Source organism: Rhodnius prolixus, unplaced genomic scaffold (genome assembly GCF_049639745.1).
Source record: "Rhodnius prolixus isolate KJV_2025 unplaced genomic scaffold, Rpr scaffold_7, whole genome shotgun sequence".
Lineage (NCBI taxonomy): Eukaryota > Metazoa > Arthropoda > Insecta > Hemiptera > Reduviidae > Rhodnius > Rhodnius prolixus.
Genome location: NW_027411582.1, coordinates 28,221,485 through 28,241,119, shown reverse-complemented (window position 1 = coordinate 28,241,119; position 19,635 = coordinate 28,221,485). Strand labels below are relative to the sequence as shown.

The 19,635-nt window shown below is 36.1% G+C and overlaps 1 protein-coding gene across 1 annotated transcript in view; it reads right to left on the bottom strand.

Moving 5' to 3' along the window:
- LOC141447299 (uncharacterized) overlaps positions 1 to 19,143 on the bottom strand; it is a 224,269-nt gene extending 205,126 nt beyond the window's left edge. The window contains exon 1 of the mRNA XM_074114717.1: positions 18,662 to 19,143. The gene's annotated coding sequence lies outside the window, so the exon portion shown is untranslated. The remainder of the gene's footprint in view (positions 1 to 18,661) is intronic.
- Positions 19,144 to 19,635: the final 492 nt, after the last annotated feature.

The window sequence follows — 19,635 nt, the reverse complement described above, 5'->3', positions numbered from 1 at the left end:
TTGTATCCAACCATTTGTGGATATAATTCAACTGGTGTTAGAAAGATAAAACTAAAAGAAAAAATAAAAATAAAAGAAAACGGAAAAAGGCGTTTTCAAGATCACAATAAAATAGATAATAATATATCAAATTGTGTAAAACACAAATAAGAAAATAATTACATATGTTTTATTCGTTGTATAAGATTATACTGTCCACATCTGGGAATTTTATAATGTTCTTACCTATTGAATGGAGATGTATTGCATTCTCTTATAAGTTTGGATTGTACTTTCTTTTTGTGGTAAAGCAACATAGATCTTGGAAACATGGTCGACCGTTTATTATTATTTTTTTTTTAATTTAAAAAGATATTCAGGATTGAACCAATATGAGGAAAATCCCTTTTTATGGTGCAGTTTTGCGAGGATTTCTTTAAGCTTCTCAATCAATGGCCTCTCACCACTTATCCAATAATTAAAAATCTCGGTTTTGCAAAGCATATAATAATCGTTCATTACAACAATTGGTTAGAATATTGTTCATTTTGAATGAATGAATGAAAATAAATTTATTATCCTGAGACTATTGTCACCTTAGAAAAAATACAAGTACAATTGGAGGCCCTATTAGTTTGGCCTGTATTTTAAATATTTATATACAAAAAATAAGCGAGTATTTACAAAAATAAGAATTAAAATTAAGGAAATAAATGCATTCAATTATTATTTCGGGGGAAGCTGGGTAGAAAGGAGATGATTAAACAGAAGGGGTTTAAAGATGGAAAGGGTAGGAGCATGGCGGACAGATGAAGGTAAGGAGTTCCAGAAAGAGGTAGCGCGTATTAGAAAGGATTTGTCAAAGGATGAAGGACGGTGTAAGGGAATATAGAGATCAGAGGAACGAGATCTAGTACTGCGAGAATGGATCGAGGATTTGAACTTAAAGAGTTGGAAAATACAAGATGGTCTTGTGAGATGGGATAACTTGGTAGAAGGAATGAAGCCAAAAACACGCCGGCGGTGGTAGACAGGGGAAAAGCCACTTCAACTCATCGTAGTAGTGCGAAATGATAGGTTTCGGATTTTAAACCATCTTCAGAGATTGGTTTTATCAGTATTTACCCTTAAATTTATAAAGTTTTCCTCTGAATTCATTAATATAGATTCTTTTCGTTTATTGTTATTCTTGGGAGCCAGAGTCCTGTTCCACCAATACATTGCATTCATAGAGGGCCATATTGTTGTCATCTTCTGGAAATATCAAATATAGTGCAAGACGATAACATTAGTGAAGTCGTATTCGCTACTCCAAACTGTTTAACCCAACTCTGATGTTAGATAAAACGTCTGAAACTGGTCAGGAATAAACATGCGTCCTATAACAGATAAGATCAACGATATTATCCAGCCATGCCGGATCTAACCAAATTTTCAGAAATACTTGCGACCTAATAAGAAATCTATCAGGATTTTAGAGACTATTCCCATCTTCATATCAAAGTCTCCACAGGGGTTGTACCTTCCTGTAGAGGGACAGTGATGGGCAGAAAGTTTTCTGTGCCAGATTAAGGTCGGCTTAGTCATACACGGCCAAATCCAGGTTACAAGACCCCATGACAAAGTTACCAACATAGTGCCGACTGTTCTGACCATCAGAGAACAGTAGGATGAACTTGTTGACGGAAACCGTTTGTCGTAACAGCCAATGTTCTTACTCAAAAACCGGATACGAAAAGATCTTCTACGTCGGCCCACGAAATTAGCTATCAAGCATCCCCGATTCTCTAATACTCTTCTTCGTCGCACCATCAGGACTGGAAAATAATGGAGAAACTCAGCGTTTCCTATTTCCGGACCCTTATTTTCATTTACATATTTAGTAAAGATTACTCGAAACTCGGCTTCTTTTGGTAGAGTCTTCTCTTGTTTCTATGGATGACAAGCTGTATAACATTAAAATCTTTACGTTCATTAACATATTAATTAACTAATACATAAACCTCACACAGCGCTTTCAGATTTACATATACAAAATACATATCGGATTGAATTAAATAAACAAACACAGAAATAATAATACAACATTCTAAACAGCTGTCAACCAGTTCTTTTAGAAGGATTAATTCTTTTTCTATTTTATTTTAGGATCTGTTTATATATATAAAGTCTGTGTTCCTGTCTTTTTAACCATATTTTTTTTATTTTAATGATTGATTTCCTTTTGGTTTGTAAATGTGATACATTTAAGGCGATTAATTTGTATTCTAGTGTTGACCAAGATGGGAAAAGATTTGTTCTGTTACTTTTTTTTTTAATCCAGAAGAAATTGTCTAAAGCATTAAACGTTGAAATTAGTTTTACTGTTCTTGTCTGGATTATTCCGCCCAGTTGAGCTTCGGGATATTTTGGTTTCTGGGATATGTACCGTACATTCCAATTATTAGTAATTATAGGGTAAAGGATTATCTGAGCGGTTAGCGAAAACTGGATTTCAACGAGGAGATCACAGGTTTGAGCCCAGCTGTTGCCCCTTAGATTTTCTCCTTCTTAAGAGCTTCTTACAGCTCAGTGATGGGCAGTGTTTCCTGAGGCCGGAAGTACACTGAAAAGAAGTAGCACTTTAAAAAAATAATTTCTGGAAACATATTTTAACTAAATAAATAAAAAAATATGGTAATCAATAACTCTAAATAACAAAAGAAATCCAGTTTAACTGTAAAAATCCATTTTAAGAATCCGTCATTCCGGAGGTTTATTTGAAGCAAAATTCTTTGCTTGAATGTGAAAAAAAACAAAATCTTTACCACCACAAAAACTCAATATTAGATAACTCCTGGGATCTGCCAGAAAGCGCTCAAAATCTCTCAAGTATTCTGTTCTTTTTCTCCAAAATGGCTGCCACGATTTTGTTTACAAACTATATCATAGCACTCATTTAAATTTAAGATTTTGTTTAAAAAAAAAAAAATTCTTACGTAGAAATATTCGATTTTAGGAAACTTTTGTGAAATAAGAAGCTGACACCATTATACGAGGTGTGGCTTTTAAATAACAAGACTATTGCTATAAAACATTTTATTTTAAATGTATACATATTTAGTTATTATCACCTTCAATATACACCCCTCCCCTATCCCTACAACGCTCCATGTGAATTTCACATTGTTCGAAACAGTGCTGGAAGTCTTTTTCTGTGAGCTCCTGCATGACGCGTGCCACTTTTTCTTTCACAACTTCAACGCACTGAAATCGTGTGTTCCTTTTAATGCAGATTTGACTTTGGGGAACAGATAAAAGTCACATGGGGCCAGGTCAGGCGAATAAGGCGGATGGCCTAAAACTGGGATGTTTTACTTGGCTAGAAACGTCTTGACAGACAATGCAGTGTGAGCTGGCGCGTTGTCTTGATGGAGAACCCATGACTTGTTCTTCCACAAATCGGATCGTTTTTTTCCATACTCTTTCACGGAGTTGAGTAAGCACCTCACCGGTAGTAATGTTGATTAATTATAATCGATATTTTCATCCGTTTTGGACGTGAAAGGGCGACTCGGGCGGACATCATCTCCGACGACCTCTCGGCCATCTTGGAAACGCTTTGACCACTCAAAAACTTGCGCACGTGATTAACATTCATTGTCATAAACTTCTTTTAATAAAAGATAAGTTTTAGGTGCGGTTTCGCCCAGTTTCATGTGAAATTTCACGACAATTCGTTGCTCTACTATATGTATAGTATCATGTTTTCGGCAAAACGAAACTAACACCTCTTACACAAATGACAGTTCCGGTCAGACGTGAGACGCTGCAATCGAAAGAGAAGGCTTTACGCTGCACAGCTGTCGGTCGTTAGGATTTGGCGCACGCATAGTTCTTCTGTAGCAGCATCATTCTCGTTATTTAATAGCCACACCTCGTAATGTACGGTCTTAGACGTTTTATAAAAGAAGGGTAAAGTATTTTTCTAATATTCCAGAAAAACGCACAACCAAAAACTACTGTACGGGAATGATTTTCCCATTTTCAAAAATTTTCTCCGACTGGTTTTGTCGATTTTCGTTAAAATTTATGTGGTTGTAGCACCTTTTTTTCAATTGGATCACCTTATCACAGAACTGTGAGCTGTAAGAAGCTCCTAGGAAGAGAAAATCCAAGGATCTTCATGTTGGAATCCAGTATAGCTTATCACAGAACTGATGCCTTCCCTAAGAAGTTATTAAATTCCCACTTATAGTTATAACAATCAATAATGCTGCTAATTAAGTAGAAATATATGATACAATAAGGTCCTTTTTTAAAAAATATAAATCTTATATATGTCACCATTTATTTACATAAAGAACATACTCCTTCCTGTATGACGCGGTCGTCCTGCATGAAGATGAAGTAACCTGAGGTAGAGTAAGAACGGTCTACAGTTGGCACTTCTGTGTGTTAGTTAGCTGTAGGGGGGAGCCAAAAAAAGGAATCCTGGACTTTTTAACGTTTATATGTTTGTGGAAGGATAGAATAAAAAGGAACTGAAAGGAATGGAAATATATGGCTGGTAAAGGGTGGGTGTCAGAGAGGGCCTGCAATAAAGGTTAATTTATCGCCCATGTCCTTTAACTGAGATTAGTATTGGTACAGGAATACATATGTCTCCATTCTTGCGGTGGTAATTTTAATAAAGTTTGTATTTATTTATTTAAAATTACTCACTAAGCTACATTTTAATGTAAACATTTTAATAAAATGCAATACAGTACAGATTTATCTTAGGAAATAATCTAATTTGACCACTTTCTCTACTTCATATATATAACTAAAACGGAATTTCAAAGCTTATTTGACCCCCTCAAGAACTCCGAATGACGATATTGTATGTCGTTTTTCTCCGATGGGGCTCGCTATAAACATTTTACAGAACAAACTATGTTTTGCCACCTCATCAACAAGGAACACGTCATGTAGCTACGTTACCTTTTTTAACAAATCACTCTTCCATAAAAAGAAGTACCAAGGGATTTATAATGAAATCTTTATTACAATTTAGGGAACGCTTAGGATTAGATAAGGATTATATTTGTTCGTAAAATAAAAGGATAGAGAAAATCTGGAGCTAGATGAGTAAGTTAGAGTAGGATTGATTCTTTTGTGTCTGTAAGGAATTGAAGTATAGTAGGTGGTTGTGTCACATAGTGGGTTAGGATGGTGATCTAGAGTGGAAAGGAGTTTTAGGTAAAGGATTGACAGAGATTATCGAAGATATCTCGTAGAGGGAGTCGATTCAACTACGTCGAGGAAAGTCAATCGCAAGTTTTGTGTTGCCCTTGAGTTTTCTCTTGTTTCTTGAAAGGAGTTTCTTGATGTAACTACTAAGGTCAGGACTCCAGGTGGAGGGTAACATCGTCTTGATGTCCACTTTGTAGAGGAGGAATTTGTTCTGTTACTGTCCATCTTCGAGTCCGGAATTCACATTCTCAAGAACTTGACAATAGAAGGTCACTTTGCTGTCCAAAGTTAAGCCGAGATATTTGCGGTGCTTAGAATATTGTTAGAATAAACAGTATCAGAATATAATAATGGCTAACTTGTTTGTAAAAACGTTTATTACCATGACGTAAGACTTGAGATAATTCTATCCCCAATCCCAACCGGATTGCCCCCCTCACCCCCAAAAAAACAAACAAACTTTTGAGAAAATTCTAGAAGCCATTCTCCAGAAAATGCTTTTCAACTTTTTACTGTAATTTGCAGACAACATTTTGAATTGAAAATGAAAATTTAGTATGATTCTTTGCTGCTGATATTCATTGGCTATTGCAACCACTTTTTCAATCTTATTTTCACTGTCTCCATAAAGATGTGAAACAAAAAACAAAAAAATAGAGAAATCGTCGTAATAGAATTAGATTATAATTATTCCTCAACCTTGCATGTCTAATTTTTTCCTCACCGATGCATGTACATGCTTTAATGGCGTGCTATTAATCAACCTATCATTATTACCCCATTTCTTGAGCAAATCTCCATTAAATCTGAAAATTATTTTAATATATATCAATTATTACTCCTTAACAAAAACTTACAGTTTAAAAAGTTAAGTATAAGGGTTGATTAAACGCCAAAAGGTACACAAATCAGCAAGTACCCAACATTTCATTAATACTTCATTAATATTTAATTAATTTTACTGCATTAATTTTCATTAATATTTTTTAGAATTTATTAGATGTCACAGACCCTTATGCTGGCCAGTTTCATCTACAAAATATATGTTCAAGTAGCACTGTAGATTGACTGTAATATCTAGTTATTTATAATAATCAAACTATTAATTACTGGTTAAAAAGAAAAAAAATATGAGGCTAAAAAATTCAAAAACTTTACAAAAAAAAAATGTTCACACCAACATACATTAATTATTTTATTTTATTTATTTATTTTTAAATAAAAATCGTCGGTTTAAGTTCATTCTTCGATTAAAGCAATTGTTACTTTATGTAGTAGTCAATCTGGCTTTATCGTAAATAATATAGTTTTCTTCAATTACATTCTCAATCTAGTATTCTTCCCACAATGTTGTATATATACAATATAAAATAAATAAGATAAGCATATTTTTAGGACAGCTAATTATACCAGCATTTTACTATAAGTAAAATTAGGGAGACTAAATGAAATTACAATTGAGAAATGAATAATTATTGTTGAATAATCTACTTGTTATTAACTGTGTTATTTGTGCTCACAAATATTTCGGTAAGACGAATTCAAGTCTGAAATATTGTTTTAAATCCTCCGTGATTCAAATTTAAAAAGTGGCCGACTCTAACTTTGTTTTTTTCTACTTTAACATGCATGTGTAAGTGACTACTCAGAATAATTCATAACTCATAAAAAAATATTATGAATGAAGTGGCCAGCATAAGGGTCTGTGACATCTAATAAATTCTAAAAAATATTAATGAAAATTAATGCAGTAAAATTAATTAAATATTAATGAAGTATTAATGAAATGTTGGGTACTTGCTGATTTGTGTACCTTTTGGCGTTTAATCAACCCTTATACTTAACTTTTTAAACTGTAAGTTTTTGTTAAGGAGATTTTTGTACCTTTTGGATAGATTTTCCTTTTTGTCTATTTTGCAAAGTTACATATCTGCTTTACAGATTTGATTTTTTTCAAATTTGGAATAAGCAATTCTATCATTATAACTTGATAAGGTGTTAAGTCGGAACCGTAACTACCACTGGAGAGATCTTTTTAAAGAATGATTATAGTTGCGGTCTCCCAAACCATCCTCAATAACAATTTTTTGAAAAAGCGTTTTGAATAACATTGGAAGGTATTTGTACGTAAATAGAAAAATTAAACTGCGATTTCAGTACTTCCTTTTAAGAGGAGTAAGAAAAATAAACTGCGATTGAAGTACTTCTCCCTAAAAGGCAAAGAGGCAAAGATTTTTTAATCGAACGACAATTCATTGATTTAAGTAGGTTCACTCATTGATAATTTTAACGATTGCAGTACTTCCTCTTGGTAGGTGCAAGAGCATGATATCACTTCACAGCCATGTAGAGGAGCTTTAACCACTTATTCGAGCTGAATTTTATCAAAATCGGACTAAGCGTTATGGAAATATTGGTAATAATAGTTTTAGAAAGGGCCTTACTTGGGTGGGGCGAACTCCCCTCCTTACGAGGCACAGCGTCGAGACTTTTAAAGTGCAAATCTGTACAAAATTTCGATTCGAATGACACTTCGTTCATGAAAACTGGTTTACGTGTCGATAATTTGAAACGATTGCTATACTTTCCCTTAATAAGTGTAAGAGCAGATCGCCGCTTTAATGTTACGTAGGGGAGCCCTAACCCTATCATCCTACCAAATTTTATCAAAATCGTGCCAAGATTTACAGAGTAATTAGTAATAATAATTTTGGAGGGGTCTTTACATAAAGGGGGCTAACTCCTCTCCCATTCGATGTACAGCGTTGAGACCCCCAAAAGGCACATCTACATAAAATTCCGAATCGAATGACACCTCATTCATGAAAATCGGTTCACGCGTTTAGGCGCTACGTTGTTTACAAAAAAGGTAACAACAACAACAAGAAGAAGAACAAGAACAAGAACAAGAACAAGAACATTTTTTGAAAAAGCCGTTTTTGCTCATTTTCGGCAACTTTTTTCTCGAAACCTATTAGATCTGGATTGTTGCAAAAAAATTACAGTTATAAAGGAGGGTTTGCCCTATATTTTAAAGAAAATTTGGGAATTTTATCTTTAGTAGAAAAAGAGAAAAAAATTGTCAAAGTTGGGTGTTTTTCAACGTTACGCTTTTTCGTGCAGTTTTTGATGATCAACCCTTATACAACTGTCCTACCGGACAGTTTTAATGTCATAGTTAACCTTGCTTTGTCAACAACAATATATTTATAGCGAAAAACGAGAGAGTTAAGCTGTGCATAAATGGTGGCAGGATGATTACGTGCAGTAAATGAACTATTCAGTTTGAATTATTTCTAATTATTTAATCCAAATAAAATGGGGGGAAAAAATATTAATTACTTTAAATTCTAGTTCTATTCTGGTTTCTCTAGTTTTTGAATTTATTTAATTATTTTTTGCAGTAAATAGATTCAATTTTGTCATTTTAAGTGAAGTTTATGATTCTAAAGTTCGGTTAGAATGGGTGCCGGGTCATGGGGGGATTAAGGGGAATGAGACAGCTGATCTACTGGCCAGGAATGGAGCCAACACTCCTTTCATTGGCCCGGAGCCTTTCTTGGGGATCACCAAGGGTTCTGTTCGTGCAGAGATTGAATTTGGAGGGAGCACGAGAAGAGCTGGGTGATGCTTCCTGGGGTCAAACACAGCAAGAGTGTTATGCCCTTGCCGTGTAAACACGGAACCAAAGAGACTTTGGGCTTGGGCAGGAATCAGATCACTCTGATCATGGGCCTATTTACAGGGCACGGTAGGTTCAGAAAGCACCTGCACAGATTAGAGCTTATTAACTCGGAACCATTGTGCAGATTGTGCCAGGAGGAGGAGGAGGCAACGGCCACTCACCTGTTGTTCGATTGCATTGCAATCGAGAGACTGCGCTACGACATCTTTGGGACTTTGAGACCAAAGGAGATTATAGCGCAGAAGGAACTAGTAGGGAAAGCCCTCAACCTTCTTAGAAGGGGAGGTTTCACCTACTAGACTTAGAGTGAAGGCACAATAAGCCTCTTGTAGCTGCGGTGCCGTGGGGTATAGGTCCCGTCCCGCCCGTTAAATCTTATGATATAAAATTACTTGCAAAATATTTCTGAATAATATAATAAAATAATCAGATCTTGTTTAAACTTTTATGAAAATTTAGAGCTTTGAACTCACTTTAAAAAGGAATCGATGAAATTGTCGATATTTAGGAAGCGGATTATTTATTTATTTTTTGCGAGAGATTTTGTGTCTCTTTTTTGGACTACTATGCCTCGATTAAGGAGATTCTGGTCTAAGGAAGTCTTCCAGCATCATAGTTCTGGAATTGGACATTATTGGGAAAGATTGTTTGCTTTCGTCGAATGAATTTTTACATTGGCTTTCCTGCGGTTATATTGGGCATAGAGCTTTTTGTCTGGAAAATTCTGGATTTACAAATTTATAGTAAGCCAAAATATATTTAAGAAAAAAAATACAAAATTTTAGGAGCCACTTTCGGGAAAGTCAACAATCTATTGATAATAGCGATACTTCCGGCACTTAGGGATTTTCTGTATACGTGATATTAGTTACTTTACACGAGATTTAGAACGGTACATTGCATACAAATAGCACTTTAGAGGTAATCTGTGTACATTTCTCTCTCTCAGAAGTTCACTTAATCGAATTTTTCCGGGAAAAATGTTTTTAAACGGAAGTTATAGTTACACATATTTAAAATTAGTTCACCAAGTTTTGAGGGGGAAAAAATTAGGGTTTTTTTTGAGGATTCATTAATGAGATAAACTTATTCCGACCAAAAATTTGATTGCAGCATCCTCTATTAGCATCTAAACAAAATTTAAAATTCAAACTTCTTTCCCATTTTTAGTTTTTTTGAGTTATTGTGGATGCGAACAGACAGACACAGATCATTTTGCACAAAACCACACTTTTCCTGATCTTTAAAAACGGATAGTTCCCCATGGGGGAGAACTCAAAAAATCTGCACGATAAAAAACCATCTCTAACTAAAGAAATACAAATAAAATAAAGAGTGAAAAATGATGGAGTAAATTAGGCTAGATGTTGATCCCCATGGCGACCAACTGAGCCACTTGGCAACCAGCCCAAAGAAACAAAAAAAATGTCTCCTCTTCAATCGGCGATAATATGCAATGAAATCGGACTATATATTCTCCTTTAGTGGTAATAAGTACTTGGCACGAATCTTACAATTATTATCCTGGAAATTAATGCAGTGAAAAATGCTGTGATTTTGTTTAACAATTTTTTGCTTGCTTATTCTTACTTATTTATTTGGCCTCCGTTAAAGTATTTTTTTTAAATCCATTTAATAATTCAAAGCATATAGTCTGGAAATATTTCTAATTTATTGAGACTGCAGAAGTACTTAAATGTTTTTGGCGCATGTTTTCCCTTTTGGTCCTTTGAAAGAAAGAAATTGTTCACTTTCACTTAATCTCCTTGCTAGAAGAAATGGAGCGACCATCAAAGAGATGGTTCGGTTTCAATGTTTTACTCCTAAATATAAGTTTTGAGCTATTCTGAGGATGAAAAAGCTGTTTTTACTGGTTGATCTGCATTTATTAAAACTGTCCTGTAGGACAGTTGTATAAGGGTTGATCGTCAAAAACTGCACCAGAAAAAGCGTAACGTTGAAAAACATCCAACTTTAACAATTTTTTTCTCTTTTTCTATAAAAGATAAAATTCCCAAATTTTCTTTAAAATATAGGGCAAACCTTCCTTTATAACTGGATTTTTTTTGCAACAACCCAGATCTAATAGATTTTGAGAAAAAAGTTGCTGTGAATGAGCAAAAACGACTTTTTCAAAAATTGGTCTTGTTCTTCTTGCCTACACGCGAGAACCGATTTTCATGAATCAGGTATCATTAAATTCGGAATTTTAGGTAGATGTGCCTTTTGGGGGTCTCGACGCTGTAAATCGAATGGGAGAGGAGTTAGCCCCCTTTATGTAAGGCCACCTCCAAAATTTTGATTACTAATTACTCTGTAAATCTTGGCCTGATTTTGATAAAATTTGGTAGAATGATAGGGTTAGGGCTCCCCTACGTAACATTAAAGCGACGATCTGCTCTAACACTAGTTAAGGGGAAATATAGCAATCGTTTCAAATTATCGACACGCGTGAACCGATTTTCATGAATGAAGTGTCATTCGAATCGAAATTTGGTACAGATTTGCACTTTAAAAAGTCTCGACGCTATGCCTCATAAGGAGGGGAGTTTGCCCCACCCAAGTAAGGCCCTTTCTAAAACTATTATTACCAATATTTCTGTAACGCTTTTTTTGTGCGTATTAACTAAAAAATTATTAAATTTTATATTTGGTTTTAGAAAACATTAATGAGGCCCCCTAACAATCTGCTTTTACTTTAATAATTTTTAGAAAACTTTGTCTAAGCTGGCGTACTTATTGAGGGGTATTTTTTAAGCCTACTTCTTAAGTACCCGTTTTAATTTTACTTTAATACCCACGTGAATAAAATTTAGAAGTATGAAATGTCTAAACAAAACTCTGGAGTTGAAAGAATACAGGTTCACCTGAAGGGCGACGTTCAGAATGGCAATATTCTGTATTGTTTTTTGTTTTTTAACTTGCTCAATGGCGTACGGAAGTAAACAGTTATTGAAAAAATTGGAGTTGTGATTTATTGACCAACTCCTCGCTACTATTAATCTAGAAATAATAATAATTTAATTAGCAAGGGGCTCCAAAAATAGTTATACTGAATCACGTGTTTAAATTTAATCTTTAGATTAGATTAGATTAGACTAGGGCGGCCTCAAGGCCTATGCCACTGCGACCCCTTTGGATCTATTGTGGCTCCCTTCACTTTAAAGCTCACCCACCAGACCTGTCCTTTTAATCAGACTCTTAATGCTGGAGAGCGACTCTTGGGTAAAGCTCTCAGGACTTGGTTTTTCCTCCCCGAGAAGTAACATCCTTAGCCACACGAGCCCCTCACACTGACACAACACGTGCAGTGCCGTTTCCTCCTCTTCCTGACAGAACCTACAAAGGCTATCATCTGCCAGGCCCATGCGATGCATGTGTTTCCTGAGCTTGCAGTGGCCCCAGTTAATAGGCCTACAATGATCCTTATAGCCCCACGGCCTTGACGGATTAATTCTGCAGTCAGCCTTGGCGAATAACCTTTAATAAACTCCTTCGCCTGTCTCTGCCCATTTGTGGCAAGCCACCACTCCTGAGACCTACCCTGCACCCATAAGTTAATGGTCGCAGTCTTAACGCACTTCGGAACCCCAAAACAGGGCTCCGGGCCAACGAAGTGTCCCGCAGAGCCTTCCCAGGCCAATAAATCTGCCGCTTCGTTTCCCTTATGTCCTGAATGACCAGGTACCCAAACCAGAAAGACCTTATTTTGGTCACTAATTTCCTTCAGGGTACCCAGAAGTCCCAAACCAGCCTTGAGTTGACCTGGTAGGAACTAATTGCCTGTAGAGCAGCCTGGCTATCCGAGAAAATTACGACCTTGGAATTAATAACTCCTCGCCCTTTAATCTCGGTAGCGCAGAACCTAATTGCAGCTAGCTCAGCCTGAAAAACTGTAGCTAGTTTTCCTAGGCTAACCGAAATGCTACATTTCGGCTTCACCCCGTACACTCCCGCTCCCACACCCTCCTCCATCTTGGAGCCATCAGTGTACCACATTGAATCTCCCACCACTGGAGGTCCACGTCTCCAAGCTTCCCGGTCTCCAATACAGACTTTGAAAGGCTTGTCGAAGTTATATTTGGGAGTCATAGAATCCGAAGGCAGGCCCAAGATAGGATCGGCCTCCAGCTCCTCATATAACTCTTGATATGCTCCTAATTTAATCTTTATATTGTGACAATAAAAGAGGAGCAAAATGTTTTTGCAGAAAAAAAGGACTCTTATTTAACAGATACTTGCAAAAAAAAATTAAAAAATTGTGCTATGAATTTTTAGATTAAATAATCAATACTTTATTTCACTTCGATCTAAGATGCCAAGATAAATCAGCTAATAATACTTAAAATTAAATGCCAGAAGATTTTATTTCGTATTATATTTCTAGTGTTTTGGACTGACCTTTTTTATTGGACTTTTTAACATCCTTCAAGCGTCTATTATTTAGGGCAGTTGCGTAAAAAAAACAACAAAAGATCAACTTAATTTTAAAGACCAAAGAACATTCATCGATGGTGACCTCACTTAAAAGGCTAAAATAAATCTACGACAAACCTAATATCTAAATAATAAATCATTGCTTCGAAATAATTAATTTAAAAGAAACAAAAAAATATTTAGATTGTTTTGGAAGGCTAAAATCGTTCATTTTTTTCCGTTCAACATTACATAGCTGGTAAATAATCTGTAGTAGAGTGAAATCGCACTTAATACTCTATGTCGCTAAACCGGAAATCCCTAAAAAAGACTAATTCTTTCAAACCATATTTTCAGCAGAATTTACATCTTAAATGGGTACTCAACCTGCTGAAATAGTTTTCGAATTACTTGCTGAAAAAAGAAAGAAATTAATTCTTAAAGTTAGGAAGGGGATACACCAATGGGGGTCTACTTTGTCAAGTACCATACAGTGCTTAAAAAAAAGTTCTAATTTTAATCGATATATGAGCCGTTCACTGCACAAATCGATTAACTCCACTTTTTTAAATATCTTAAATTTTAGTGTCTCAAAGCACTCGTTTCCAGGCATAGCTTTTTATATTTATAATAAATTTCCCCAAATAATAAAGATTAGTACCATTAAATGACCCAAATTTTTTTAATTTATTTCAGAAGCCATTTTGATTCAACTCCATGCTCTTAATGTAAATAGTTGCAATAATTCAAGTAGCAGCCGCTGAATGATAACGTTAAATTCATTTGAATTTATAGTAAAAACTTTCCGGTAGGGTTGATAGTTAAAAACGGCACGAAAAATCGTAACGTTGAAAAACACCCAACTTTGACAATTTTTTTCTCTTTTTCTCTAAAAGATAAAATTCCCAAATTTTCTTTAAAATAAAGGGCAAACCCACCTTTATAACTGTAATTTTTTTGCAACAACCCAGATCTAATAGGTTTTGAGAAAAAAGTTGCTAAAACATGAGCAAAAACGGCATTTTCAAAAATTGTTTTTCTTGTTGTTGTTACCTTTTTTGTAAACTGCGTAGCGTCTAAACGCGAGAACCGATTTTCATGAATGAGGGTGTCATTCGATTCAGAATTTTATGTAGAAGTGCCTTTTGGAGGTCCCGACGTTGTTTGTAAACAGGAATCTAAAAAAAAAGAAGGTACATTATTTCATTGCATTTCTCCATTTTTTTTCCTTTTTATGGAGTTAATCGATTTGTGCATTTAACGGCTCAATTTAAGCACAATATTGTCGTAGCTAGTTCAATTTTCGTTAATATTGTTCAAGACTAGGGACCATGACTCAGTGTTTTAGGCTTATTAGATAGAAGGCTAACAATCCTTTCTTTCAAATGTGCCTTTAATACATTTTCCTTTAAGTATTAAGATTTTAAAGTACCAAAAAAAAAAAAATTGCGTCCTTTATTTCTAAAATACTTTAAATGAATACTTTTTTCTTAAAACAACATGTTTGAATAATGTGAGCATGAATGCTGTTTAAATGACGGTGATTATGAAAAATGTTGGAGAGATGATGGATGTGAATGAATTAGACTAAATTCTGATAAAAAGCAAGGGTAGATAGATGGTGATTATTAAATGAATTAATCTTGGTGCATAAAATGTTGGCCGTTTCCTATAGCGTCTTGAATGCAAGTATTATCGCACTGAATTCGTAAATGTCTTGCCGCAGTTCGTCTCTATCAAGTCGCCTCCCCTTGTTCAAGGGGAGGAAATGACGGTGAATGGTGACCACTTTTCCCACCCCAGACTGCGGACAGCTGTTGTTCCGCTACAGCGATAGGACATTCTTTAACTGACCAGCAATGGACACGATAATGTTTTAAATATTAAATATCTAGCTATGGATAGATGAAGACATGAGAAATTTATCTCCTTCAATCAAATGTTTGTTACAACTTAGAAATACGTCACGATTGGAACAGGCTGAGGAACTGATTATTGTTGAAACATGCTCAATTCCATCACCTGTCCAATACTGTGTTTCCCTTGTTCCTAATAAGACTCAAACCCCCTTCCTTTTAAGCTGAATGCTAATATCACGTACAATAGACCAGAGTATAACTTGAATGGTTGGTTCTCACTTCTTGACTCTTCAACTAGGTACCAATTCCATATCATTCATAGGTAACTTGGGGATTTATATAGTTACAATATATTCACAACAAGTTGTTTACGAGATTTATAGTTAAAACTTTGTGCTTCATTATATTCTAGTATGTGTAGTTAAATAGTATTTTGTTGCAAATAGGGTGAAACAGCGGAAAGTGTACGAGGTTAAACAGGAATTATGGTAATTTTATGTGTTAAAAAAGAAATGACAGAATGTTCTATTGTCGTGACTGTTATATACACACTTATGTATGCACTAAACAAATAACAAGATATAAATGGCGGAATCAAATATAAATATATATATATATTCAAGCAAAAAAAGGAATCTTCTATTCTTGGACTAACATTTAAATGACTCAAAAGATTTATTTGACTTGAGGTGAAGATCTGATGGCTCGAATCCTGTAAAATTAATATGTTTAACTGTCAGAAATTCTCTTTTTTGTAAAAAAAACAAACTGAGCAACATCTCTGAAACTTGCTGTTAAGATTTCGAAACCGGATGTAAACATAACCATCGTTTTCTCAATGTGGGTCGTAATTCTTGTCCACTTAAAAAGCCCTAACTCAATTTCTCTTTCTTCTGCTAACTTAGTTCGCTACTTTGGGATGTACATCGGCAAACGACTAACCTGGAACCTAGACTACAAAAGACGAACAAATTATTGTAGCGACTTATTAGCAGATAATCAAAGCTACCACTGGAACATAATCGACTAATATACAACAGAAGGTCTTTCTGGTTTGGGTACCTGGTCATTCAGGACATAAAGGAAACGACGTGGCAGATTTATTGGCCTGGGAAGGCTCTGCGGGACACTTCGTTGGCCCGGAGCCCTGTTTTGGGGTTCTGAAATGTGTTAAGACTGCGACCATTAACTTATGGGTGCAGGGTAGGTCTCAGGAGTGGTGGCTTGCTACCGCTGGGCAGAGACAGGCGAAGGAGTTCATTAAAGGCTATTCGCCGAGGCTGACTGCAGAATTAATCCATCAAGGCCGCGTGGGGCTATAAGGATGGATTGTAGGACTATTAACTGGGCCACTGCAGCTCAGGAAACACATGCATCGCATGGGACTGGCAGATGATAGCCTTTGCAGGTTCTGTCAACACGGTACTCTGCACGTGTTGTGTCCAGTGTAAGGGGCTGGTCTGGGCTAAGGATGTTACTTCTCGGGGAGGAAAAACCAAGGCCTGTGAGCTTTACCCAAGAGCCGCTCTCCAGCATTAAGAGTCTGATTAAAAAGACAAGTCTGGAGGGTGAGCTTTAAAGTGAGGGGAGCCACAATAGATCCAAATGGGTCGGAGTGGCGTAGGCCTTGAGGCCGCCCTAGTTTAATCTATCTAATATACAGCAGAGAACTCAAACCGATCAAGACTTGCTGACTTGAGCTGTAGGGTTCAACCTTCAAACCTTCAAATTACAAAAAAAATTCAAGTCCTCTCAATAGAAAATACTCCGTTAGCTTACCCAATTCTCCAATTTATGTCTCTAACTCTACCCTCCATTACGAGACCTCAAGATCTTAAATGTACCTGAAGAATCTAAATCTAAAAACAGAACAGTTTTTTTAACCATTCTTCCTCACTGCACAAATCTTCTTGTTCGAAATTCTTGGCTCCTCCACAAAGATTCCAGATTATCCTCCACGTCTATAGAAACACTCTGTTGGCCTTGTGATCATCTCCAATGATGCACCATCTTTTATTCACTTTCTAGGATTGTTTTTTCTGCCGTTTAATGATCTCCATAACTTGGTTTTCAAAATATTAGTAGGTTGGGGAAAAAGAAATCCATTATTTTTGCGTGAAGTTCAAAACTTTATTTAAGATGTTTCGGATTGTCCGATTTGGGTCAAATATGCACCGTTTTGTTGTATAATTTGTTGCCATTTTAAAGGTAGCTACATAATGCCTCTCTCATAGAAGTCTTGGTCCTTATTGGCGAAAAACTCTAGTAATCGATTTTCACAATCTTCTGTTGATCCCAATTTCTTATCACTCAGGAAGTTTTGCAATGCGAGAAAAAGGTGGTAATCGCTTGGTGCCAGGTCCGGACTATATGGTGGATGCATTAAAACTTCCCAAACAAGCTCCCGGAGTTTCTGGCGAGTCACTACAGACGTGTGTGGCCTTGTGTTTTCCTGATGGAACACAACACCTCTAGCTAGCTTCAAACGGTCCAGTTGTTGACAGTAGAGATCTGAATTTAGTGTTTGCCCCCATACTCATGATTCTTTTCAAGTCCCACCAAATACACAGTAGAACCTTCCTGGCCGTTAGTCCTGGTTTGGCCACCGGTTTGAGCTGCTTCACCACGCTTTGACCAAGATCGTTTTCGCACAATATTGTCGTATGTGACCCATTTCTCATCCCCAGTCACCATCCGTTTAAGAAATGGGTCGATTTCATTGACCAAGGCTTTGCAGATGGAAATTCGATCCATCATGTTTTTTGGTGTTAATTGGTGTGCCACCCAAACATCGAGCTTCTTTTCGAATCCAGCTTTGCGCAAATGGTTTTAAACTGTTTTATGGTCGATCTTTAGCTCCTGGGCGATGCTACGCATTTGTTACGCTAAACTTCCGCTACCCCGGCGTAGCTTCAGTGGAGACGGGGTGGGCCGAGGTGTAGGCATCAGAGATAAATAAATAAAAGAAAATAAAATAAAGTGTATAAAAATTGGAAATATATATATATATATATATATATATATATATATACCTGCGTTATATTTGGGCGCCACGCCGTTTTAACATGAACTTCCGTAGTAAACGGCGAAACCTACGGGGGAAGGGGGAGCAGGAAGAAAATCAAAGAAAAGGCAAGTAGGAGTATATAATGCGTATATTAGAAACTATTAAGCATACGAAACAGAAATAACAGCAAATGCAACCTAGTTTACTTGTTCAAGTTTGAACGTTACGCTAATTACCTTAATTACGGAAGCTTCCTTACACAGAAAAAAAACTAGGACTTATATAAAAGCTGAATGTTAACACAAAAATACTAGAAATACTTTTCAAAATGAAAACCTTAATACCACAAAGACAAATTAATTACATGCAACAAAAGAAAGAATCAAAATAATAAAACTAGTAACTACTAAAAGAAAAGGTAAAGTTCTTTGATTGTCCAAACAGAGCCTGTCAGCAGACGCTTCTCCGGGAAACAGTTTGAATCAAAACGGGACTTACCCCAGGCCGGGTTGTTGTTCTTTTTGGTGTACTTCATAGAGTGATATTTACGGAGGTGACCGCTGTCTTCTTTCTTCGGGATACCCACGATGCTGTTCCAGAGCTCTTTCCAGCGCAGTCCTCCTCGCACTTTCTTCTTCCCTTTTCACCCTTTTTATTTTGTAGCGTACAATCCCTGCTCAGGGGTATCTTACCACGGCACTACTACTACCACTGGTAACTCACCCGCTACAAAATTTTTCCTAATTTCCTAATAAGGAAAAATTAGGAATACTAATCCGGCCTAGCCGTAGAAAAAAGGAAAATCCAGTCCTTCACACCGCACGCTAGCTTTCACACTCTCACACTGTCCTCATAGCCCATTCCTTTCCAGAACTTCCCTAATTTCCCAACCAGGAAAATTAGAGCTCCAAATCCGGCCTAGCCGCAGGAAAAGGTGGCCATGTGCCTCGCACCGAGCTCCAGCGCTCACTGACCCTCACACCTCGTAACTATGCGCTGCTCTGCTTTTTTTTCCCTTCGTCAGCAGTCCGAAGTACACCTTCACTCTATTCTGTTGTTTTGTGCATAAAAACTACGTATTGCTTATGCTAGGCTTGCATTTGCTTTATAGATTAAATTATTTAAAATTAAAATTATAACTAAATTTTGTTACCCGAATTTTAGTCGGTAACACATTCAATATCCGCTTCAAACAGTAAATACAGGTCTATTCCAACATCCCTAAACCAAAATACTGAGGAGAGATAATTTGAATAATAAATACAGACGGGTCTCCAAAGACCAAATAATTTTCCAATATGTAATTTCCCGCAAATGACATCATATTGAACACGTCACTTAAAGTTAATTTGTTTTTTCTAAACATTTGATTATAGTCTACTTTATCTACAAAGTTTATTCTATAGTTTCTTTACAAAAATTTCTATTGCCAAACTAATAATTTCAGATAACTATTATTTGTATATTTCTCC